Raw genomic sequence first — 27,435 nt, forward strand, 5'->3', positions numbered from 1 at the left:
CTCTTGACAGGGGCTTCGTTTCTAGAGCAATAGCTCTTGACATATAAAAGGCTTTTGATAGAGTATAGTATAAAGGTCTGCTTCACAAGATGGAATAGCTGGAAATGTCCTCTCAATTATCAGATCATTTCTCTCTGATAGGCTTATAAGAATAGTCGTTGATAGACAGAAATCAGAAACTCATAGTATTAACACTGACATCCCTCAAAGTTCCATCTTGGGATCAACTCTCTTCCTGATTTCATCAAATCACATTCTTAAATCATTCATAGACATTTATGCAGATGACACCACAATCTGTTGCAACACTTCAAAGGCCAGCAATAACCAAGATCTTTCTGATTCTCTCTCTTCTGATCTTGAGAATGTGGTGCAATGGGGAAAATGGTGGCTGATTAATTTTAATGCATTGAAAACTAAGCTTCTCTCCTTTCATCATAATCGCTCTGATCCTCATCATGCCCCAATTGAAATGAATGGCTCTTGTCTTGGGAAAGCTTCTGGGATATACTTTCACTCCCGATCTGAAATGGAACACGTACATCAAATATATTGCCAAAATTGTTGGAAAAATGGTTGGATCACTCTACCATTCCAGAAGGTATCTTAATGCCGATGCATTCCTGTATCTGTATAAGAGCCAGATATGCCCTAAAATGGAGCATTGTTGTCACATCTGGGCAGGAGCTACTCGACGTGCCCTATCCAGCCTTGATAAAGTTCCAAACCAGCTTAGAAATCTAGTAGGTGATGTCCTTTTTTCTTCCCTGCAACCTCTTTCCCACAGAAGAGACATTGTGAGCCTCTGCTCTATCGTTATTTTCATTGCAAGTGCTTGACTGAACTCCAATCTATGGTTCCTCTTGCCAAACTTCACAAAAAACATTTGACTAGTTACAACCACTATATGCGATCCCCCCCTCTCACTGTGCCTAAATCGAAGGGCTGAACAAAACTTTCCCAGAACTGCCCGTCTGTGAAGCACTGCTTCCCAATTGAATACAACATGGTAGCCTTCAAATCCAATGTAAACACATTCTTGTTGATCCGTCCCCATAAATAATCAAATTCTACCCAATTTACACCATTAACGATTACTAAATTACCATCTTACACTCATTGACCCTTATCTTCGGCCCTTGATAAGTGGTGACTCAAAAGTTAAAAAAAAAAAATCACTGATGGTATTTACATAATTTAAACGATTTTGAGCTTCTTTTATCGAGTTGATAAAATAATAAATTCAAATAATAATTACCTGGAAGAAAGAACAAACAAAAAACAGTCGACTTGTAATGTTAATATTATTTTAGTAGATGTGTCCAATCAGCTCTACAAGAAGCTCTTTTGATCATGATTAAGTTTGAAATAACATTTTTATCAATAAACGCACAAATTAAACTGACCATCATATTAATTTTACTTTGTTTTATTTTATTGATCTTTCTGGGAAATACCTACAAATGTAATGTTAAGTTTCTCTTTGCTCAGCAGTTTTGTTTTATAATCTTTCAATATATTATCTTTTCTCAAACAATACCAATGTTAATTCAAATATAATTTTTTTTATTAACATCCTTTCTCTTAACTGCCTAATGAATCTGTTGTATGATTTTATTTTATTCTTTCATTTCATTCTTCCATACAAAAAAAAACTTAAATAGGTTTAAAAAAAAAAAACACAGAATATCAAGTGTATTGCTGTTTAACAATCATATAAAAGTATTAATAAAAATAGATCTCCTGAATTTCACTCAAACTGATTGACGCCTGTAATCAGTTAGAATATCTAGTCATTTATCTTCTCTGTATTTTCTGTTTATTCTTTGCTTTTTAAGATGGGGAACTTTCATAATGGAGATATTGTGTCTGCCTCAGAATATTATTAAAAAGAAACATGTTGTTGCACAGCATCAGTTATATTTATTGTTACTTGTTAAACTGCAACTTTTAGTGTATGTTATTTAGAGGCTTTTTTTTTCATCCCTATATTAATGAAAAGTCAATTTTTCCGATATCATTTTTGACACTATAGGAAAACAATGAGGCAATTCCAATGCAAATCTTTCACATTCACCTTTTTCACTAAATACTACAGCATGTTTTCATGCAAGAATATGCACATTTCATCACTGTTTAATAAATATTAGTTTATCCTCTACGACTCACTCTCTTAAATGTGTAATCCCACATAGGTAGTAATATTTCACTGTCTTTAAATTAAGCCCTCCCATGGAACCTGAAATCATCAGGTATTTTTTATTCATAGCCATACATAGCCACATGCCACTGAAAAATTATTCTCCTTCTTAAATGCAGTCATTTCATACATTTTAGACTAAAAACTTGAATTAACAAACACCCCCCTTTCATACTTAGTTTAACAGAATGTCGGAATAGCTGGCAATCAGCAGTTAGACATTAACATTAAAACCAGTCGCTCTTCAAAATAGGAGTTTGTATTTTCAAATATGGAAAAAACATTCACAGTGGTGATTTTAAATACGTTTAACCAAATAAAAAGATTCTCTTTACATATCGTATTATAACTTTTTCTACTGTAATTTAATCATTTTTTTTTTCCAATATAAACCATAATTTACATAAATGATTTAAATTACTCATCGAAAATGCAGATACACAATTATTCATGCAACATATTTACACACTGCTATTTTTATTCATACACTTTCTGCCATTTATACGTATGAGGCCCTAAACATAAACTTACGTTTTTTCTCTGCAAATTTGCTTCATTACATACAACATTAAATTAGGATTCTGTATTCTTGGCATTACCTACTACTATTGTTAGTACTACTACTACTGCTTCTACTACTACTACTACTACTACTACTACTACTACTGAAATATGTTTTATTTATTTTTAAGGTACTTATGCGGAAAAAATGACAGGGATTTTTAAAAATTATTCTGTATTTTCACCTAACAATTAAAGATATAGTATGATTTATACCTTTATTTTTATTTATACTAAATGAAAATAATATTTATAGTTTTATTTATTTTAAAAGTATTTACTTTAACCTATCAATTTGATAAAAAGCTACCATAAACATTGAATTCATCCTGACGTGCTCATATTGTGTTACGATCACAAAATGCCCCCCCCCATTTTTTTTGTAACATATTCTCTTTTTTTTGTTTTACATACACACTAAATTAAACTTAACTTTTAAACTAGAAGTAGCACAGTTCATCTTTTTTTTAATATCTATACTAAAATCATTTTAGCATTGTTATTATTGCTATGAACAGAGCTCCTTAAAACTATTCTGTACTTTCACCTAACAATTACATAAAAATATATCGTAGCACGTTTTATGTGTTTTTTTTTTAAATTTATACTAAAAGAAAAATTTACAATTTTATTTATTTTAAAGGTATTTACTTTCACTTAAGAATTTGATAAAAAGAAAAAAACTAGCATTAGCAGGTACTTTTGCAGAATACAGTCTGGGTTTTATTGTTGGTGGTGGTGATTTTAGTATCGTTATTATTGCTATGAACAGGACTTTTAACAACATTAACAAGTACTTTTGCTGCATATTAACGGGACTTTTTAATAAAAACACGTAAACAGCTCTGCTATTTAGTGTAGTGCTAGGTGTATCAGAACTTTTCGGGAATTTTTGACACCTAACACGAAACTGCGAATAAAATATAAAAAAAAACTCATAATTTCTCTTTAAAAAATAGTAGAAATATTATTTTTTACTTTTTTAAAAAACAGTGTTTACAAAGTGCCGGCACACCTTCATGCAGCCATTTTTTTTTTTTTACGTAATGAAATCAATTGTACGAGTTAATTTTTTTTTCAATTTTAAAATTTAAAAAATCTATCAAAATTTTCTATTGGTTAAATTTTTACGATATTTTCAGGGTCAGTGTGAAACTTTATGCTCTTTCCAATAAACCGAATATAATAGACAAAGGGTTTTTTTTTTAAAATTCACCCCCCCCCCATTTTGAAATGTCTATTAAAATTTTAATAATTAATTTACGTACCAAAGTTTTATATATCACAAATTGAAGATAAAATATCAATAAGTAATATACTGTAAATTAAAACAAAAAAAGAAGTGTTTTTTTAAATTTACCTGTAAAGTCCAAAGTGTAAAACCTTTTCTTTTAAAAACCATGTTGATTTTTTTTTTTTCTTAATTGGAAGCCTATGTTCTGCTTACATTGTCCAGTACGTAATGGACGCTAACAACAATTTTTTCTATTTCATTCAATGTTTTCTTTTTTTAGATATTAAGAAAAAAAAAATTCACTCGATAAAGAAGAATGAAAATATAATAAATCAAAAATCTATGTATTTCTTTGAGAAAAGAAAAAAAAATTCCTTGTGTGTTTTTTGAGGCAAAAACTTATAAGTAAAATTTGACTATTTTTAAACTATGGGAACACATATTTCTTCAGGCACAAAGCTAGACAGCTAACGCAAAGTGTAGTTTTTACTGCCTTTTATCCATCCGTAGTTCTAAACAAGGCCAAACGGCTACTTCCGGTTTTTCGATAAAGATGTAAAAATGCTTGCGTAATCGCGTTTTTTTCAAACAGTCGTTTAAAAAATTCTTTTATTTAAAAAATAAATGGAATTTAAAATATAAATATGGATAAATTCTGAACAATGAAGAATGGACTAAACATTCAATAGTATTTTTATAGGTAAGTGATTTTTTCGAATTTATATCGATTTTTAATAACCAAAGTAAGTAAAATTTTGTTGATTTTCTTCAAATCTTTTTTTAAAGAAAACCGATTTGCATAATTTGCTATTAAACCTGTTATTTTTAAAAAATTTGGTCTTTGCTCCGTTAACTGAAAAAAAATTAGGGTTTGAATTACATTTTTCAAGTAGTTATAAGCTTGTAAAGATAGGAGGTCGAATTATTCAATTTTTTTTCATGCATTTATAAGATCGGTTTCTGACACTGCTAGTGTAGTGCCAGTTGATACTGAAACTATAACTTTATTATTATTGTTGGTGTTGGTTTTAGTATAATTGCTATTCTTACTAATAGCACTATTTTGATTTTCTACATCCTTATTTTTGGTTTTTATTTCGATTTATTATTAGCAGTAATAGTCTTATTGGTATTCTTTTTTGTTTTATTATTACTATTCTGAGTATTTCTACTATTGGCTATATTACTATTACTAGTACTATTATGCTTATTCCTGTTATTAATATTAGTATTAACATTACTTCATTTCTTAACATCTTTTAGTATTATTTTCTCAATGCTATTAGTATTACTATTATCGCTATAGTTCTATTAGTATCATTGAGTGTTACTATCTGTAGTATCATTATTTGTCTTATAATTTTCTCAGTATTGCTATTATCATTAACATTTTTATTGCTATTTATTTTTAATATTATCAATAATATTATTACTATAAGTAGTAATAGTAGTAGCATTATAATTTTTGTTATTATTGATATTAACATCACTATCATATAGAATTATTCACCATTAATTCTAGCTTAGGCTTGGTCATGGAAATTTCGTCACTTACTCTGAATTCCCAGGCAATGCTGGGACACTGGTAGACTAGTATTCAATATATTTTCAGTTCTCTGGCAAGTGCTATGTATTTACTTGTCTTTTTTTTCTTCAGCATCACCCTGTGAATTGCTGGGATGGCAAAATCTATTGAAAACATTTTTACCCCCTTCTCGTTATCTATTATCATTTCTGGTGGTCTTGCTTAAGGGAATTTGTTAGTGTGTCTTTCTATATCTCATAGGATTTTATTTTTCATTTTTTCAGCACTGTCTCCAGTTTGTACTCGTATCATTGGTCTGCATGTTAAAAATTCAGTCAGCTGCAGAGTTGTCATGTAAATATCTTCCCAATCCAGTCATGTCTGTTTCTATATTCATTTTAAACTAGTTTGTTGCATTCTGACCAATAATTTTGAACCTAATAGTTGTCATAGGGGTGAAAGGTAAAATACTTATACTATGGCACGATTCCTCCTAATAAACAATTATAAAATTTTAATTAATTTGATGTGTTTCATGTAAGTAAAAAAATTTTTTAATAATTTTAAAATTATGTTCCGCTTAAACAAAATGGAGTTCTGCAAAAACTATTACATCTGTTGTCAACAATGTTCTTAATATTATCATTTAAGTAGGATCGTTTCCATTTTTTCATTCATACATTATTAAGATATTCCTACTGTAAAGTTTTGTTTGTATGTCATGTTTTTGTACATCAAAAAAAAAAAAACTGTAGAAAAATACATTTAACAGTCATTTAAATTGGAAATTATAAAAAAATTTTGAAATAAGAATGCACATACAAAAATGTTATTAAGCTAATAAGAGGAATGAAATATCTTAATTATAAAAAGAGAGGGTAATCCTTGAGTTGAATTATTTTTCTGTAGAGAAGAATGCAGGTATTGTTCATATCTTCAAAATGATGTGATTTCAAAATATGTGATGTGTGTATATATATATGTATGTATGTATGTATATATATATATATATATATATATATATATATATATATATTAGAGTGGCAAAATTTTAATATGATAAAGAAAAAACTGACCATATTTAGAGGTTTAATCGATTAAAGTATGAATAAAATAAGGAGGGGAAAAAAGTGGGGAAATTATATATCTTGGAAGTTTTTTAACCTTTTAAAACTATATAAAAAACTTATTTAATTTTTATATTTTTTTTATCATTTGTTGGAAAACTATTTAGTAAGCCATTTAATCACTTGCAATCAATGCATCAACTTGGTCTCTCGAATTCACAATAGTCCTAATGTTAATTTAAAGGATCATCAGTTGTTTACCATGAAACACTGTTTCAGGGATTTATATATAACTAGCGGGGGGTTCCCGGCGTTGCCTGGGTGTTTGGAGGTGTGTGTGTTTTGGGGTAAATGAAAACAAAAATCGTTGGCCGGGTGTTTGTTTTTTAAAAAAAAACGTAGCCTTGACGCACAGTTGGAAAATAATAAAGTGTGAAAAAAAAACGTTCGCCGTTTAATGGCAGGGGCCCGTTTTTGCTGACTTAATGACGTCAACTTTGAGTGCAGGACAGTGTTTTATTTACCGCAAGTCTGTTCGCTTCTTTTTTTATACGAAAAAGCTTAATGCACATGTGGCGATAGAAAAATCTTGAATATTTATCTTTTCAAAGTCGGGCAAATTTAATAGACAGGCGGCCCCAGTTGTTAACTTGTAGATATTATCATTTAGGCGTGATATAAAAAGTGAGTCGACCGATTGCTTCTCGGAAAAAAGCCTTTCTTGGATATACACAAAAAGCGAACATACATACACACATTTTCGCTTTTATATTTATAGAGATTGAATAAAATGAACAAATCGATGAAGAGAATCACAAGGTGTAATTATTAAAACCGAAAGCGCTTTTCGTCAAACTACTTTTTCAAGGAGGTTATGTCCGAAAATGTTTGTAGAAATTATAGGCAGCGGCAAGAGAGGAATAGAGGGGAGGAAAAAAAAAATTCACAAATGGAAGCCACCCAAGCTATCCCAATGTGTCTACCTAAACATTTTTAACTAACCGAAGGTTTCTCTGCTTGCACAAAGTAGGGGGGGGGGGCTAGAACTGATAGGTAGCGCCTCGAGGACGGCCAGCTGGAACTTGGTGCGTCCTCTATGCAGAAAAACACTCTGGAAAGAATGCAGAACCACAGTCCCTTTTTATCCACTAAGTGTTGACCAATAGCCGATTCTACCTATTGACAGTTAGAATTATTTGGGTAGACACATTGTTTCCGTTTGTGAATTTTATTTTTCTTTGTTTATTTTTTTCCTATCACTCTCTCGCTCTCTCTATAATTTCTACAAACATTTTCAGACATATCCTTGAAAAAGTGATCTGATGAAAAGCGTTTCCGGTTTTAATAGGTACGTGCAAAATGAACAGCTGATACTCAAAATGTATAAAAATTTTGACTACTCCCTTTACTTAAAAATTCACCAAAATTCTGGAAATTAACCAATTTTAATGAAATTTTCAGTAATTATCAAATAATGATCACGGAATATAATGAACCGTTATTTTTATTTGAATCTTAATGAAAATGTATTTATTTTGTTTTAACAAAAACACCTTTACTAAAGTTATGGTTTTCAGTAGTAAAAAAAAAAAAAATGATTTAATTCATTTTTGCTATTTTTATGAAAATAAAGCATCGTAAATTGTAACAATAAAAAAAGAAAAATTAATTTTTACAGGAACATTATGAAAAAAGCCCCTAAAGTCCTTATTAATGAATTCGAAATAACTCAAAGAAAAATTAATTTCTCAAACTATCGATATTATCATTGAATTAAGCATTGTTTATTTAATATTTTCACACAAAAAAATTATAATTGCAAAAAATATTTCTATTTTTTTTTTTTTTTAGATTACATGTTTTACATCACGGTTTCAGCGTCGCTGTAAGCCTATTCAGGAGAACACAAGCAAATACTTTCCCAGAGACTGAGAGCAGTGATATACCCCTGTAGTTACCGCACAGCCTGCGATCTCCCTTTTTGAATATGATCACTAGCTGTGCGTCTTTTCAATCTTGAGGGACAGTTGCAGTGGTCCAGGCACTCTGTATGATTGTGCAGAGAGTGCTAAGTAGTTTTTGTCCTCCTCGCTTGATGATCTCAGGGTATATGCCGTCAGACCCAACTGATTTGCCATCCTGTAACATCAGCACTGCTTTGCAGATTTCATCTGAGTCAGGGCATCTGTCCATCCAGTGCTGTGTCGGGAACTGCTCCAGGTTGATTATTGCTTGTTCGTCAATGTCTGGCATCTCGTTTTGAAATGCTCAGTCCATCATTTTAGAAGCTCGCATTTGTTATTGAGGAGAGTGGAATTGTCGCTTGCAAGTAGTTGATCGGAATGGCTCACATGTGGGCCCCAGATTGCTTTCATACTCCCATAGAAACCCTTCATGTCATTGGTGTCAGCCAGAATCTGTAGTTCAGCAGCCTTAGCCATCCACCAACTGTTCTTAAGTTCCCTACATCTGCTCTGGAGCTTGCTGTTTGCCTTAGCGTACTTTGCTTTGATGGATCTAGTGTTCCTGAACAACACTGAACTTCTTGCAGCGTTTCTCTGGTCTATGAGTTCCTTGATTTCTTCACAGTTCTCATCGAACCAGTCCTCATGGCGTTTCCCGACCAGTCCGAGGCACTCTTTGGATGTTTCATAAACAGTTTCTTTGAAGGACAGCCAATCTGAGTTTATATCTCCGCTTTGTTCAGCAAGTCTGTTATTGAGAGCATTCACCAGCTCTTCTCTTACATTTTGATATTTCAAGCCGTTGACATCCAGCTTCTTAGGGGGTGGTTCTTTATCTTTATTTTGCATCTCAGTTTGAATATCGCTTGTGTCTGGATCATAATATGGTTAGTGTTGCAGTTTGCTCCCCTCATTGCTCTCGTGTCCAGGATATCTGGGAGGTCATCATTTTTTTTTTTTTTTTTAACATCATTTTTTATAAGTAAGATTCTAATATTTTCTTCGTTTGAATGAAATGTGAAATTTTCGGCATAACATAATTTTTATATAATCTTGAAAAATAATTTTTTTTTTTTTAATTTAAAAGCAGGAACATAGAAAAATAATTACATAAAAAAATGGTAAAAACTGTACAAACGTTCACATTAGGAATGTATGGATACATGGCTGGGGAAAAAACAAAAAAGAAAATCAGCATTCCCTATCTCCCTATAACTACCTGACGTCATTTTCAGACAGTCTTTTGACTTTCTGACATTTTGGTCTTCTATAGAATCCACACTTGGATGATTTTTCGTTTGTTGTGATCCTGCGAAGCCAGAACCTCTGACTTTTGGGGGCTGATTAAGCTATTTTTTGTAAAACAAGGTAGTTTTTATTATTATTATTATTATTATTATTATTTAATTCAGTACCTTAAGACTTTACTAATTACCTATGAAATAGACCCAGAAAACTAGTATTTATCTTTCAAAGCATTTTCACAATGAAAATTTCTCAGCTACCGAATGTCACTGTGAAAACATTTTTCATTATAACTTTTTTTTTTATGTGTACAAATATTTTTTTCCTTTTGGAAATTAACTATAGGCTTCAAATAGAATTTAAAAAAATAGTTGAACTCTACAAAAAAATTATGATAAACTTTCAAAACTATGTGCCTTTATTTTTTGTCTGCCATTTTTGCCCGTTATTAGGTTTTAATAATTACACCTCGGGATTCTCTTTTAATCGACATTTATTTTATTCAATTATATATAAATTTTCCCATTTTTTTTTTCTTTCCCGTTTTATTTTATTATTTTAATCGTTTAAACATCTAAATATGGTCGATTTTTCTTATATATATGAGAGAAAAATTGCATCTTACTAGAAATTTATTAGTAAGAAAAATTTCAACAACTAAATCTTGATTTAATTAAATATATTTTCTCTTTACTAGTGATGCGCATTTTTTGTAGACCTAATTATTACTTTGATATTTGATTTTTCTCTTGACCTTTGAAAATCTTATTTTATATATCAACATCAAAGGAATGTTTCATTATTGAACCATTTGCACGGGAATACTTCCCACCCCCTCTCCCCCGTAATTAACTGGTTAATTTGCTTTGTTGATTACATTCACACTGATGTTATTCAGGTGTTCAATGACACAGCAAATAAAAATGATAGGTTTTTATTGACTAATATCTACTCAAACTGCTGAACTTTACCAGCAACATTTTCTAAAATATGCATGACCTTTTAACGTGAGAAGAGTAGGCACATGGTCTAATGGATGCTCACAAAAGCTTATGAAATCGGTAGAATTCAAATCCTGTTCGGTCCATTGCATTCAATGTATGTACTAATAGTACAGTGGAAGGCATGAAACTATGACTACATGCATCTGCTGTTAAACTAGTAAATTCTGTTCAATTATTCACAATAGTTGAATGGTGTTTCAACATTAAAAAATAATTCTAAGTACGATTGACCTGCCATAATAAAAGTAGAGATTCTTATTGTGATTTTATTCAATTTATGAAGGTTTTATTTAAACTCATTTACTATTAATGGGTACATAAATGATGACCATTTTTACACTCATTATTCATCATGGGGAAGTAGGGAGAAAATTACCTGAATTCCACAATGGATTAAAGCTTCATAAAAATCATGAATATCTCATAAATGATGATAAAATAAGAATATCCTGTGTCATACGTTATAAAATTATCCTTGAATTTTGCTTTTATTTTGTACTTAATATCAGTTTACATTAAAGACATAATCTTTAATCTGTTATGCATATCATATATAAAATACTTTACCTCTTTATCTATACTATTAATAAAATTCTCAATGTTTATTTATGTGTGTGTATATATACCAATAAAACTTACGGACAGATGCACCGAATTGAAAAATTATTTTTCCCCCTGAAAGGTGTGAGTCCCTAGATTGTCCTTATCTATATATGGTTCATAACGAACAATGCCGAGTCATGCAAAAAGCCCGAAATAAGGGTTTTGGGCCATTTCATGCAATTATTGAAAAAGTTACCTGCCCATGTCAATGGAAATTAGCACTGTCTGTATACAGTTGCGGTAACATCTTTCGGCATACAGACAGGACTTATGGTGCAATGGATAACGCGTCTGACTATGGATCAGAAGATTCCAGGTTCGAATCCTGGCAAGTTCGTAATAATTTTAACCATCATTTTATTCAACGTTTACTCATTATCCTTACCCTTAGTTAGGGTATTTTTGTTTTTTTAGTGATTTTGTTTTGTGCATATGGGAATTCCATATTCAAAATTCACTGGGTAAGTGTTGATGGTAAGACGAGGTTGAGTGTACTTCATGTTGAGTGTACTCGATTTTGTGTTTGACTCGGTGTCGTGTGTGCCAACACGGTGCAGCCACTAGTTGTTAATAATAGCTTTATTAACAAAAGGAAAAGTATATAATTAAATTTGCTTTGTCAGTAATTGATGGCAAATATTTGTCTGTTGTTTCAATCGATTTTAATATTTAATACTGATCAATATTTTTTTTTTTTTTTTTTTTGATTAATTATAAAGGAAGGTGGAAGACTTTAGATTAGGAACCTGAGTGATGCCAGGTAGAGTTGCTATTTAGATATAAAATGCCTTATGTTTTCTCTGAGGAGTTTTATATGAATAATATTTTCTTTAATAAATTCTATTATAACAGAAAACGTTTGTGACTGTCTGTTTCTAGAAAAACAGACTAGAGTTCCTAAAATATAAAGGTTTATATGTATGTAGAATTTTCCTAGGAACATGATCAGATGATATCTGACACTCTACAAGCAGTTTTAAGAAATACATGCACTCTTTTCCAATATTTTATTAAAAAGATAGTTTAACAAATTACAGTTGTTCAGTTGAGAGAGATTCAGACTGACGACCTTGAGTGTGATGTTTTGATCCCGTCTCAGATTGTTTTTGTTTTTAATGAAAGCAAAGAATATTCTTTTTCCTTTTTATTTTAAAATATAAAAAAATGTAAATCAAAAGCATCTTAGATTTTATAACACCTCTGTTCGTTTGTATCTCTCTCATATCTCGATCTTTATATATTATAAAGGAGAACACATGTCTACCTGTGTGTATTGTACCTTAAGTATGTTTCACATGTAATTTATTTTCTAGAAACATGAGAGAAATAGTTCTGTCCATAGATACCTTTTTCTCCTATGTTATTACACATTGAAATTCATCTATAAGCATTATTAGCATGAATAGTGATTACAATATGAGGCTGACACCATCAATGTTACTCATAAAATATACTCTCCTGTTGTATGATCCTTATTCCGTCCTTTGTAAGATAATACATAAAAAGTATTAAAACAATTTTTAAAAAATATTAGTCTACTCGTTGGTCCTTAAAGGATAAGATGAAAAATGGTCAAAATAAGGTGATTTTGAGATTATATTGTCTTTTATTGTCTTAAGAATACATTTTTTAAGCGATGAGTGAAAAAAATAACTCAGGAAGCCTCCAGAGCACTTCTGCAAGCACCAATTAAGATTAAGGAGGCCCTGCTAAAAGCACTACTAAAACCAACCAATCAACCAACCTCCTCTCCTCTTTGAAAAGAAAATATTTTTTAAGTAAGACCTGAAAAAAAAAAATCGTCAGAATCCACAGGAACACTACAAAAAGCAGTAAATAAGGTTATAAATATAATTATAGTTATATAGCGTATATTTATATTTAAATAAGTTTTTTAACTCAACAGGATTAAACTACATTTATTTATAAGGAAAGCATGTTAAAATAAGTTAAAACAAAAAAAAATTGACCTAGTGTATGCTTTGAATAGCAGCAATGGCTTTTAATATCAGACTTAAGACAGGGCGGCCATGAAAAAGGTAAGCAATATCCTGAAATATCACTTCTACGACATGCTACACAACTTGGGATATGTTGAAGCTCACTACACAATATTCTGCACAGTTTAAAACTCTTTCCTTATAAAGTGCAGCTTGTTCAACACTTGAAGCCTGAAGATTTTCAAACAAGGGTTCAATATGCAGTTCAAATGCAAGAACTTGTTCGAAATGACCCCAATTTTCTATAAAAGTTGATTATATCAAATGAAGTCCATTTTCATTTGAATGGATTCGTTAACAAACAAAATTACAGATTTTGGGGCTCTAAAAATCTAAAGGCAATTCATCAAATGGCCATCACGTTCTTCACACTTGACTAACCCCGACTTTTTTTGTAGGGATATCTTAAAGAAAGAGTCTGTTAACAAACCCCAAACCTTGCCAGAATTGAAGGAAAACATCAGGGATGAAATAAGGAAGTTAAATCGAAATCTAGAGATTCTGCAATCTGTCATAATGAATAATATTTTGGAAAGAGCACAAATATGCGAAGCTGAAAATAGGCAACATTCAAAAAACATTATTTTTCATAAATAAAAATTGTTTAAATTTAAAAACATTATTTTTCATAAATAAAAATTGTTTAAATTTAAAAACATTATTTTTCATAAATAAAAATTGTTTAAATTTAAAAACATTATTTTTCATAAAGATTGTTTAAAGTTTTAATTTCCGTATGTCTTAGTCAGATTATGTTAAAATTACAGAAAGATATCATCAAAAATCAAGAATCTATTTAAGTTCAAAACCCTTCAGCGACTTTTTAGACACTCTGTACTATTTTCACTGCTTTTCATTCCAGGTTGAGTCAACTATAATCAGCAGAAAACTATTAAGAATCTGAAGGCAACTCCACAATTTATTTTCAACTATGGCCCCTGTTAGCTTCCTCTTCAGGGTTAGTAATAGTTGATTCTGAAATACCTGCATTTCGAATAATAATATGCTGAATTTTTAGCAACTAGCCATTAGGTTTAGTACTAAGTTTATGCACATATGTGGACAACTTTATATTATAAAATATTTATTATAAAAGCCCTTAATTTAAAAATCCTGACTCAACTCTTTTAATTAAGAACTAGTGAATAAAAAACAGAAATTCTATTAAACCAGAACTGTAACTGCCAGTCTAAGTCCACACTATATTCTGAGGCTTTTCATTTTTAAATTTATCAACATGATGGAATTCGTCCACAAACTCACAAAATGGCTTAATATCTCCATTGTAATTAGTATCTCTTACAGAACCTCTAGTCTCGTGCTAAGATTATCTGATGAAAAGTCATGACTTGATCTACATAAAAAGCCACTTGTGCTCAATGGGGTACATAAATCCCAACAAGTCAAAATGCTGTATTCTCTATGGTAATATTCAAAATGTTAACTATGCTCTGTAAATTTTTAAAATAAAAGGAACACTTTGCCTTCAAAGACTGTCAGGAGAACCTTTGTCATTGAGAACTAAAATAAGATTGAAATCCTTTGACAGAATGCTTCCATAATCACTTGGAATGGAATAAAAGAGCATATATACTGGAACTGTTCAAAATGACAAAATTAGCTCGGTTTGACAAAAGGGGAGCTTCAGCACCTAGGTTGAAATACATCACTAACAATAAGTGATGATTGTTTGAAATGATCTTTGTGTTGGCAACAAACTTTGCTTAGTTGATATGCCTATTACATTCAACTATGTTGAAAGGGAAAAAATCATTAACCATGCCACTTTTTACTACATTATCTTGAACTCATTGTGTAAGTTGATAAACACTACTTAATCCACATGATGCTTAATGGACAATTGTTTGTCCTAGAATCCTATTGTCCCTGTGTTTACTAGGGATCTTATTTCTTTCATACTTATTATCGTTTTCAAGTATAAATTGAAGATGAGAATTGAGAGGGAGAAACTCGCTTCATGAAAATTTAATTACAGGTGGGTAAGACATTTGCAACTATGTTTGATTGGTGCTGCCCTTGAATGGTACATGTCACTAAGAAAGGAAAATTTTTGACCTATTTAAATCTATTTAGAGCTTTTTTTTTTCTTTTTTTTGTAATTAGTAATTGAAATGCTTGGATATGTGACTGAGATTAGCTAATTTAGTTCAGAAATGACCAGTCATTCTCCCATTCAGTATAGAAAAGTTTATTTTCATCATTGATCTTGTGTGTTATATTAATGTGCAGATTAAGCATATCGTCCACATTGGTGGCCCCTGTCCAGATACCAGGCTAGCTTCAAGTATGATGGATGTAATTCTCACCTTCAAGAAATTACCATGCGGATCAACTGCAAAGTGCTTTCATACTATGTAATTTCTCTGCGTCAGTTCTTTCCAAAGCAATTCAATTTGATATCACCTCACCTATCAGGAACTTTCAAATCTCAGGTAATCTTAATGTCACCATTCAAGCATTCCACATGCTCATACCAAATATGCAAATAAATATTGCGCAAGCAGGATCCAAACTTTATTTTGTGTGTACTTATTTGTCTTTTGTTTTCAAGATTTCATTTAACTTAATAAATACAAGAAAACTGACTCAATATAATTGCATTCTCATTAATCTTTCTTCAATTTTCAACAATATTTTTCAGTAAAACAAAGTCTCAAAGGCTTTTCTTTTGTATTTAGATTTTTTTCAATAAATCTTAATATTTAAAAAACGTCATATTCAAAATTCATAAAAATTGGTTTGTAAGTTGTGATAAAACCTTAATACATGCCTAAAATTTAGGTTGGATTAACTCAAGAGTTTGAAAGTTATTAAAAAAATGCAATTTTCTTTGATTTATCAGACTTAATTCATATTATTTGAATTATTTGGACTACTGTTCTCATCTTCAATATTATTTGCACAATATTTCGGTTAATGTAACCTCTCACCTTGAGATGTATCTTGTCAAACTCTGAAATCATTCTGTTGAACTTGGGAATATGCATGGAATTTTGAACGGAACCATTTATTTAATCCACATGCTCTCATTCTGTCAGCCATGAATGGTTAGAATCTTAATTTGTAATTGCAATCTTAGCATTGTCTGCATTGAGGATTTAACCTTCAACCTCTTTCACTAAAAACATTATCATTTAGCGCTTATATCCATCACATCACATGTCCTTTTTTGTTTTCACCATTCAGCATTAAAGGTAAAAAAAATTTTTTTAAATTAAATGTTTTGCTTTTACGATAAGTAACAGGTTTTAATTATTCATTATATTTTGATGCAATTAGCATTAAATGAAAGATTGAAATGAATTTCTAATCCAGAAAAAAAAAAAAAAAAAAACTTTTTCTCACATCCTTCTTCATTTATTTTTAAGTTATAATTTTTGGTTGCAATATTGTTGTATTCTTTTGAGGACATGAAATGTAAGTTTATTTATTTCTTTTTCACAATTATTATTAGTTATACCAAGATTTTACTTCTATTTTACAAAAAAATAATTTGATTAGTTGCAGATGGGGAAATTATCTATATATCTATAAAAGTGAATGTGTCTGTGTCTGTATTTCCCTACGCAATAACTCTGTCAATTTTAAGTCTACAGACTCAGAATTTGATATACAGAGTACTGAGATTTGGGAAAATCTTTGTGATCGGTTTTCGGCCAGAAATTTGGCTGTTAAGGGGTCAAAGTTCAATGATTTGACCTTTGAGAACTCTACCAAACTCCTCCGACAATTTTGAGTCTAAACACTTGAAATTTTAGATATAGATTCCTTGGACATAGATCTAACTTAATAACTTTATTTGAGCCCAAAACAATAAATATTAAGGGGTTATAATAGGGGTCAAAGTTAAAAAAAAATTGACCGCTTTTTTTTTTTCTTTTTTTGCTCAACATACATCTCCAAACACCCGAGCAACGCTAGGCTGAAATGCTAGTATTATAATGAAACTGGAAAACTGCTTCTGTGGTACCAGTTTATAAGAACTCTGGCGAAAGAACTGACCCATTAAATTATCACTTCATTAGCCTCCTCCCTCCTTTCACCAAAATATTTGAGTCCATAATTAATCAAGCTGTAGTCCACCACCTTACAGTTACTAAACTTCTTTTTGATCATCAATATGAATTTAGGCAAGCCCATTCTACTGCGGATATTCTAACTTTAAATCTCTGAACGTATCTACCATGCACTGGATAAGGCAGAGGAGGGGAGGGCAGTAGCCCTAGATATATCTAAGACTTTTGAAAGGGTACTTATGAAAATCAGATCCTATGGTATTACTAGACGAATACTTAACATAATTAAATCCTTCTTAAATAAGAGAAGAATCCAAGTTATCCTCGATAGTCGTACATCCAAACAAAGATATAAATGTGGGTGTACACCAGGGATCGATCCTTGGACCTTTATTATTCCTAATATTCATAGATAACCTCCCTGATAAAATTAACTGAGATGGGTAAATTTGCTGACAATACAACGCTCTATGGCAAGCACGATGGGAAAACAAATGAACACATATGCAAGGCAATGGCAGAAACCTTAGAGGAAGACCTTTTAACGCTGCCAAAACTAAGCTTGTTTCCTTTTATAATTACATGAAACCTTCTCAACCACTAATAGCTATGGCTAATGATACATTACCTGAAAGTACTTCATTCAAGCTCATCAGCTTAACATTCACAGAAACAAGAGTTGGAACAGATACATCAAAGCATTGCCAAGGCTGCTGTGAAGAAGGTGAGCTCTCTCTCTACCATGCTAGAAAGTTACTTGCACCTGAAAGTATCTTGTACCTCTACAAGGCCACCATTCGCCCATGTATGTCATATTTGGGCTGGTGCACCTACTACTAGTCTCTCAAGGGTTCAAAAGAAAGTCGCTAATCTGATAGGTCCCGAACTGTCATCTAAGCTTTAACCTCTGTCCCATCGACGAAATGTTGCATCCCTCTGCCTGTTTTACATGTTTTTTAATGTTAGGTGCTCTGACTAACTACAAGCCCTTGTATCCTCTCAATGTAAATTCCCTCAACAAACCTGACAAGCAGCAAATCCAACCCTACACAGTAGAGATCCCTAGATGTAAGAACACCTTCTACTCTAATAGCTTCTTCCCCAGAACTGCTAGACTTTGGAATTCCCTTTCGGGTTCCTGCTTCCTCAACTGTACTGACATGCAGAAGTTCAAGTGTAATGTGAACAGATATCTTACTGCTCAACTCCCTACATATTAATCCCTGCAACTTATGTCCCTGATAATGGGCCCCCTACACCAAAGTGGCAATGTGCCTTGTTTGGGGGAAAATTGTAATAATAAAAAAAAATATAATAATAATTGGATAGCAAATTAATGATACCTGTATCTTTTATTTATTTATTTATTTCGTGAACCTACAGTTCTTTTTCTGATCTACGTCATCTGGATTTTAATTTTCAAATTTTGGATCAGATCTAGAGTAGAAATCACATTTTGACTGTTTATTCAGATTCAACTTAATGAGTGCAGTTGCAAAGGCTGATATCATTCTTTCCGAACTTCTCTGGCCTGTTTTGAGCAATTTAGAGTGAGGGTGGGGATACAAGGGGATTAACTCATATTCACCTCTCCTACACACATACGCACTATTGAACAAAGTTAGTAGCTGTTCTTGTAATAAGCCTAATAGGATAGGCATGTTTTGTGTTTATCCTCTTACCAAAACTTCTAATAATCAAGGACATGGTATAAAAATACAGCTTGAGAATTTGCTGCGATAACAGATATTTGTTTCTTTTCTATGCCACTTGTAAATGACTTGTTCTGTCACCATTTCGTCTCTCTGCGCTGTAAAGTGTTTTTGTGTATGAACGCATCATCACAAATTAAAGCTGAAAACTATTCGAGCATATGGGTTAATAAGATTGTCAATTGGATGATGAACAATACTCTGAGAGGATTAAAAATGATAGGTGGAAAAGCAAGATTTGATTAAGAGCTCAACAAATATTTGTTGAGATTGGATTTGAAAACAATTGTTCTAGTCAGCAGGTAATGTGTCCTGTAATATTTGTATTCTACAAATGCAAAGTACTTGGAAAAATTTATTTGTGGACGTTCTGTTTGGTTTTGGGTACCCAAGAAGGATGGGAGGTTTTTTGCTATCAGAGTAGCCAGGTGGATACTTGCTGTGAAGGTTTTGCAGAGGATAACCAGAGATTACAGTTCCATTGATCACCTACAGTGAAAACAATGATAGAACAGAGAAAAACTAGCAACATCTTTTCTGTGAGAATAAGATTAGGTTGCAAAGATGGTTTTGTACTCTATTAACACAAAAAAGTGTTCTGAGCTGCACCCTTCCCTCTACATGTGGCAGCTGTACTCCAGTTTTAGATATATCCGACTCTAATACAGGTAAAGACTTGTATCATGAAGTAGGTGCTTTCTGCAGTAGAATGATCTCACTAGTTTTTCAGTGACCTTTGCAACTGACTGCATGTAAGACGTCCAGCTCAGTCCATTATGAATAAGAACGCCTTAGTTGACAAGGACAATCACGTTGACACGCTGGTTTTTGCCGGATCACCGAAGTTAAGCAACGCCGAGCCTGGCCAGTACCATTTGGAAAGGCAAGGCAAGGTATGTACCGCAAGATAAAATACCAGGTTGAGAAACTGGTGCTGTCTATCCTTCTCTCGAGGGTAGGCACCCCATCTATTGATGGCTTCATGATAAAAAATACCCTTGATAGCCCTGATGAAGTATGAAGTATTCAGCTACTGACAAGATATGATTTACACACTACAAACTCGTGTAGTGAGTTCAATGCTGGATGGATGGATGGATGGAGTTGACAATTGACTTGTCTCACAACAAAAAGAGGTGGTAATGCCATTACATGTGAAACTGATGAGTTTTAAATAACATAAGCACTGTGCTTATTTATATTCTAACAGTAACATTATGTCCTGTTGGCAATATGCAAACAAAAAAGGAAAGTTAATAGTGTATGTACAGTGTACCTCATGGAACCATTAAGCCAATTTTTCCCCAACCTTTTTTGTCTAGTCGGCATTCCCCACAAATGAGAGCGACTCCGGCAACAGGCAAGAAACTCATCTTCTCTTTAACAGTAGGTGAGAAAGTTCTAGAATAATTATCTCCCATGACTATTGCCATTATTTCTAAATATGAAATTTATTTTAAAAAATAATTCATTGAATTTTTGGCACAAAATTGAAACATTTATTTTGAAAATTAATATTAATACTAATTCATAGCATGTTCTAATTTTTACACCTCAATCTTTGAATGTAAGTTCACATAAGCAGCTGCAACATGTTTAATCAACATGGTAACTGTCAGTGAAGCTGCTACTGTTAAGCAAATGCAACAATTCGCAAACACTGGTTGATTGGAATGCATTCCATAATTCATAAAAGTCTATCATTTGAAATCGTGTGTTTTTTTTTGTTTTTTTTTTAACTGTTTGGAAAGCAAAATGAGTCCTCAAATGTAATCGGTATTGACTGGCAAGCAAAAGTTTATTATGCAAAAAATATTACATAAAATGTAAAGAGAAATAAAGATTAACAAAGCCAACATTTTATGGTGATATGAAGAAATATATAAAAATGTATCAAGTCTTTTCCAAATCTTCTGTTTTTTGAAGATCATATTTCAACTATTTTTTATTTTTTTATTTATGTAATGAAAATATTTTTAATTATTTACATTACTATTTTCAGCTTGGCTGTTACTTTTACAAAGTTTTATAACTTCACACCTTCATCAGGTGCATCATTGCGAAATTGAGAAATCTTTATCAAACTTAGGAACATATATAGAATTTAAAATCAAACTCTTTATTTAATTTAGATTGTTCTTGTTCTATTGGCCATGGTTAAATAGAATGTTAATTTTTTTTTTATTTTTACTTATTTGCTGTAATCTGAATTGAATCTCCAACTTCCAAAACACTATCACTTAGAAACTGACTGTTAAGTGATGCTGCTATCCATTGTGTTATGGGTTCATGTGATCATGGTGTATAAAACAAGAAAAATCTACCCCAAAACGTTGTGAGAATAACACTAAAGACGAGAATAGTGTTCTGAATAATATAAATTATTAACCGTCATCTAAAAACTTCCAAAGCATAAAATAGTTTTGAAATATCAAATCTAACATTACATGGATCAAATTTGATAAATATTCAACATATTTTTTATTTAAAAAAAAACGTAAACAAACATTTCAGATTCGACTAAATAGAAGATATTTGTTAAAATAAATAAAAGACACAACCCTTCATCAATAAAATAAAACGGCAATAAAATAAGAAGGGAACTATTCAGTTTTCTTGCTAATTATAAAGTCTTGTTTTCTTTTTAGAGGTCATAAGTAATATCACTGTAGTTCTCCATTCTACTGTTTATCATTAACAACTTTTATTTCTAATGTCTTGAGCGTAACACTCCAATCGTCTAAAATATTTATTGTCATTATGCTCTATTCAACCATTTTGCAACCACACTCTTGAAAAATGCAAATCACATAGAAGTAAAATGAAAAACATTTCTGCCCAAGTAAATAAATCTATCAGTGCCATTTTATCTTTACATTCACTTTGATCACTGCACTGCTTTTTCTTTAGATGAGTAAAGTTTTCTATCTTTTATTCCCAAACGGAATTAATGGTTTCAACTAGAACAAATGTAGTACAATTGCTTAATGCTGACTTTAAAGGATCTGATCATATTTTTCTAGCCTATTAACCAACTTGTCACAATTCAAGTGATTTATCTATAACTCCCAGTTTTGTTGATGTTCATTTTTTGCTCTCAAGCAGAAAATGAGAATTTTATTTTTTTTAAATATGTGTATCTATGTGTTTTTTTTTTTTATGGCATTGACCTCGACTGCCATGCGATGTGTGGCATATTTTATAATAATCTATGGTGAGTTTTATGCTTGAAATATCTGATATATCAATTTATATCTACAAATTACAATGATCGTGAGACTATTTCTTTTTAAATACCAGTTAAATAACTTGAAATATAATAGATCATATAGTTCAATATGAAAAAAAAAAACATTAGAAAAATGATTTTTTTTATCTGACACAAACTGATCTGCATGTCTTCTGTTACAGTTGTATTCAAAGTTATATAAAGTCATCGTTAGATATTCTCGAGATTTTAATTCCTTATTAATAAAAAGACATTTATATGTTGCTTAAAACCTTTTTAATGTAGTATTATTTGCACATCCTGAATTAATTTTATGATACGATTCATAACTTTAATACTTTTATGTCTATGTTCAGTTTAATTTGCTAAATCATTCAGGTATTAACCGCGATCTTTGTACTCACACCGGATGAGCACAAGATTAAATTTACTATTGTAAGAAGAGAAGGAAACAGCCATGCTGAAATCTGCTAACAAGTTTTAAATGACCATTAATATAATTGGAATTTTTCAAATGTGTTTATCTTTTCAAACAGTAAATTTTTTTGAAAAATTCACAGAATGGCAACAGCTAGTTATAATGGAGTAAACATTGAAATTAAATTATTCAATAAAATATTTTGAATGCGTACAATCACATAGCACTTAATAAATGTTTTTTTTTCTTTTCTGTATTTTATGTCAAACACTGACAATCACAAATAAACCTAAATATAAACATGAAATTTTAATCTACTCATATTTTAAATGAGTACATTGAAACCATATTAAATCTATTGAAAAGTATTAAAATGTTTCAAGTAATAATTGCTTAAAGGAAGAGTTGTTTTAATAACTAATATAATAATAGTAATAATCTTCTTTTAGAAAGAAAAAGAAATGCAGATAGTTTATATTTTGATAGTGTAAAAAGAGACTACTTAAACAATTAAGAGACAGGAGGTATAAGAGGGTATGGGGGGACGGTACTATTGAAAATGTTTTTTGGAAAGAGATGTTAATTATCTTTTGGAATAGATAAACTAGAATGAAGGAAACAACTTTTTCCATATTTTGAACATCACCTGAAACATTGAAGCTGATATAGAGAAAGGGGAATCGAAATTAAATGCATGGAAAGAGAATTAAAAAGAATGTCTACACATTCTCAAAAAGACTCTTCAATTATGATTCTCGTCAAACGTTCATCAAATATGACAGATACTTTACGATGTTTTTTAAAATTTTTATTATTACCAAAATTATGAAATAGACATATCAAACTCCATTTTGACCATCAAAAAAATGATAAAATAAACATATTAATCCCATAACTTTGCAGCTAGAACATCTTTCACTAGAAACCCTAACATTTCCCATTCCAATATGCTCTCAAGGTATACCCCTCCCTTAACATATGCTTATGCCTGCCATATGCTTTAAAAGCATATTTCCCTTCACACTCTAATTGTATCCCCTCTCTCTTAAGCAGTGAAAGTATGCCCCTCCCTCCTTTTCGCATATGTGAAAGCATGCTCCTACCTTTTCTCTTAAGCTTTGAAAGCATACCACCTCCCACTCATTCTATTAATAAAAGTATTCCCATTATCACATTTCTATTTTATATTCATTATTCAAATGTATACAAACTGATTTCTATGATGCCACGTATAAAAACATGAGATCATAAAATTAAAAACTTTTCGTGTGTATACCTGTGTGTTTCTCACTTCTATGGCATCTATTCATTTTTTAGGAAAGTCAGTGAAATGTAAAATAGCAAGTATTAACAATAATTCCTTACACGTGAAAGGAATGTAGCCGGTTAAAATCTGAAAGGCTTCTTAGACATTGATTAATGGAATGTACGGAATTGTAAAAGACCCAATATGGTCAGTGTAAATTAAAAAATCAAAAAAGTCATTCTGTGCAAACTTTAAGTGCTTATCCTGACAAAGGGCTACTTTGTTATTCAGTCTATATCAGATAGAAAATAAAGCTATCACAAAATATATTTTTGTGTGTGCACGCCTGTCTAAAATTAAAGGTGAAGTTAACTTCTTATAGAATTATAGAGTGGAATTTATTAAGTGTCAATTTAATTTTAGTTGATGTGGATCTCATGTGTTAAATGGGTGCGGTCAAAGTGATGAATGTTGCCAATATAATGGTTATTGGCATTATGTTCACAACCATTTCACACTTTGTAAGATATTTTTATGATGCACAGATGAGTAAAAATGAGTGAACTCAATTGAACTCATATAGAAAAAAATGTAATAACAGGTAGTTATAAATACATCGAATATTAATTAATATCATAGTATAAAAAAACTCCCAACACATTTTTGTTTACCATTGTCTATATCTATGTTGTCACCATTAGATATTTTGTCACATGAGAAGGTCTTATTTTTAGACTAATGCATTAGCCAGCAAACACAAGATATAGTACAAAAAATAACATGTTTTTTTTTTAAAACATTTTATTATATCTTAAACTAGCTATAGCTTCCTGACATAATCTGGAAAAAAAATTTTTTTTAATTTTGAAATATGTTGGGTCCACCCAATAGACCGTTAGAAAATTCGAATGAAGTAAAATGCAAGTCATTTGGTTTAATTACGTGTTAGAATTAAAAAAAAATCTTATTTTAACTGTACGTGTGCATTCCATAGACCATATTATTTTAAGAAAGTAAATGTAGAAATCTTGTAGTGAATGTCTTTGAAACATTAAAATGGAAAATGTTAATATTTGGACATAGAAACTAAATCAAAGTAGACAAATTTTACATCCGAACCTACCTATTTGCCTTATTCTGTTTAAACTGTTTTTTCTATATTATTATTCCTATTATTTTTATTAGTATTATTTGTATTTTTTTTTTATTATATTTTAATCAAAAATAATTTCTTCTTTATGATGTAACAACAAAATTTAAATTGATCATTTATATGAATTTCTTTTTGCTTTTGCAATGCTTTTTATATTTTTGACTCCCTTTTAATAGGGTCCTGGATATGACCTTAAACTAAATCCGATGGTGAGGCCCCAGCTTGCAGGCGTTGGGGAGTGTGGAGCCACCCTTTAATTGCCATTGCTCCCATGTCCACTCTGACCCGGAGTGGTAATACCTATTAGGGTTCCAACTATGGGTTAAATAGAAACTGACTTGAAAAAAAACAAATATATTCTATTAAAACATTGTTCTTCAAAATCACTGGATTCTGCATTAAATAACCTGAAAAGGGGTGATATGCTGTAAAACAAAAACAACCAACCCTTTTAATAGAGTTTGAGAATTATTCTACATAATTCTCAATTAACATCGTTTTTTTATAGCTACAACAGCATATACTAATTGACAGTCAAACTAATGTCGATTTCAATGCGATTTTCGTTCAGATCTTATTTTACATATAAAAATATACTGACTGTACCGACACGATGTTGTCTGAAGAACGTTGAAGGTTCCATTAGCTGAAACATTGTGCAAATAACACTAAAGATGAGAACAGTAGTTCAAATAATATAAATTATCAGTCCTCATCTTAAAAATTCAGAAATAAAATACTTTCATTATACTATTATTAAGGTACTTCTATTGCATTTGTCTCTGGATAAATATAGCACTAATGGTACTTTGCTTAGGCATAAAAACAAACATCGTTACATCTATACTTATCTGACTTATTTGCTGCTCAATTATTCTCTCAACCATTTTTAGGAATTGATCCATCAACTTTAAGCCACTGAACTTATCTCTATCTAGAGCTCTTCCTTTACCCTTGTAACAATTGTACCCAGATCAGTCTTTCTGAACAACACCTTGTATGGCCTGATTTGACAAGTCTGTCATAATTTCAATGTCAAATTCACTCAGTCTTCAATATTTTTGCAACAACGCTAGAAAATCTTGTAGCTGTACCCTTATGCGTATTACTCAGAGATTCCTGTACGATTTCTTTCTCAATTGTTATAGAAATTGCTAGAAATTGCTTCTGCAACTTATACCTTTTCTGTCTCATGGGAACTCTGTATTTAATAATCTCTCATAAGATATAACATACTTCTTGCCCTGTTCATTTGTTGCTAGCGCTCCATTCTTATTTTAAATGCATTTCTCTCCAACAATATCCATGTTTGTTTTTATCATCTATTTAGTTATATTTAATCCTTCATTCTCCTTGTCATCTCTTGGAAACCTAGCTAACTTAGTCACTTTGGTTTTATATGTTGCTCTTGTTCTAATCTTTATTCTTATTTACTAAATCTTTTATTCACTCACTATGGTGCATAAATACAATTGTGTAAAATTTCTCATCAACCTTTAACTTTAATCGTATGATTAGCCCGCTTATATAAATTATAAAAATAATTCAATGAATAATAATCAAAATAACCTTGAAGCAAGAAATACACATACACAAGTTATCACACAATTTTATTAATATGTATATAGTGTTCATCCGTTAGAGTTGGGCAGTATGATAATGTTCGTTTCGGTATTAAATTCGTTGTTTCCCACTAACCTTTGTTTCCAGTTTTTTTTATATAGTAGTTGTTTTCTAAAGGAAGCCATTCATTCTCTTGTGTGATGATGCATTATTCCAAATCTCATTGAATTATGCCACTCTTATAAATTGGTTAATTTGTAACTCAATCATTTTAACTAAGGAGTTAAGTGTTGAAATAAAAACTTTTGATTTATTTAATTTTTATGGCAGTTAACTTAAAACGACATGTTAACACCGTCTCTTGTGAAATCATTGAAGTTAAGCAACATTGAGCCTGGTCAGTATCATATTTGGACATAATACCTATAACTAAAATATTATCAAATAATTTTATTATTATTTATGATTGTAAAAGTAAAACATACTCTTCTTTTTAGAGTCTTTTTAAATATATTTCCTTTCTACTGAATAAAAGTTAGACATAAGGTCGGTTTAATGTGGGAGATCCCAATTCTGGATGGATGCCAAATTTGCCATTATTATACTTGACAGTATTCCTGGTGATAACAAATGAACGATGGTCCAATCATGATTTCTCTGCAAATATAAAATAA

The 27,435-nt window shown here is 31.0% G+C and overlaps 1 protein-coding gene, 1 long non-coding RNA gene and 1 other non-coding gene across 6 annotated transcripts in view; 2 read left to right on the forward strand and 1 right to left on the reverse strand.

Moving 5' to 3' along the window:
* Positions 1-27,435, forward strand: part of LOC145279686 (FERM, ARHGEF and pleckstrin domain-containing protein 2-like) — a 324,554-nt gene that overhangs the window by 109,898 nt on the left and 187,221 nt on the right. The window lies entirely within an intron of this gene.
* On the forward strand, positions 11,668-11,740 carry Trnah-aug (transfer RNA histidin (anticodon AUG)). Its single transcript has one exon. It is a non-coding gene; the product is annotated as a tRNA-His (tRNA).
* LOC145279688 (uncharacterized) overlaps positions 27,287-27,435 on the reverse strand; it is a 204,181-nt gene continuing 204,032 nt past the window's right edge. Inside the window, exon 3 of the long non-coding RNA XR_013868427.1 lies at positions 27,287-27,418. This is a non-coding gene — a long non-coding RNA (uncharacterized LOC145279688). The remainder of the gene's footprint in view (positions 27,419-27,435) is intronic.

Source organism: Euprymna scolopes, chromosome 7 (assembly GCF_053919585.1).
Source record: "Euprymna scolopes isolate OS-2025 chromosome 7, ASM5391958v1, whole genome shotgun sequence".
NCBI classification, from domain to species: Eukaryota; Metazoa; Mollusca; class Cephalopoda; order Sepiida; family Sepiolidae; genus Euprymna; species Euprymna scolopes.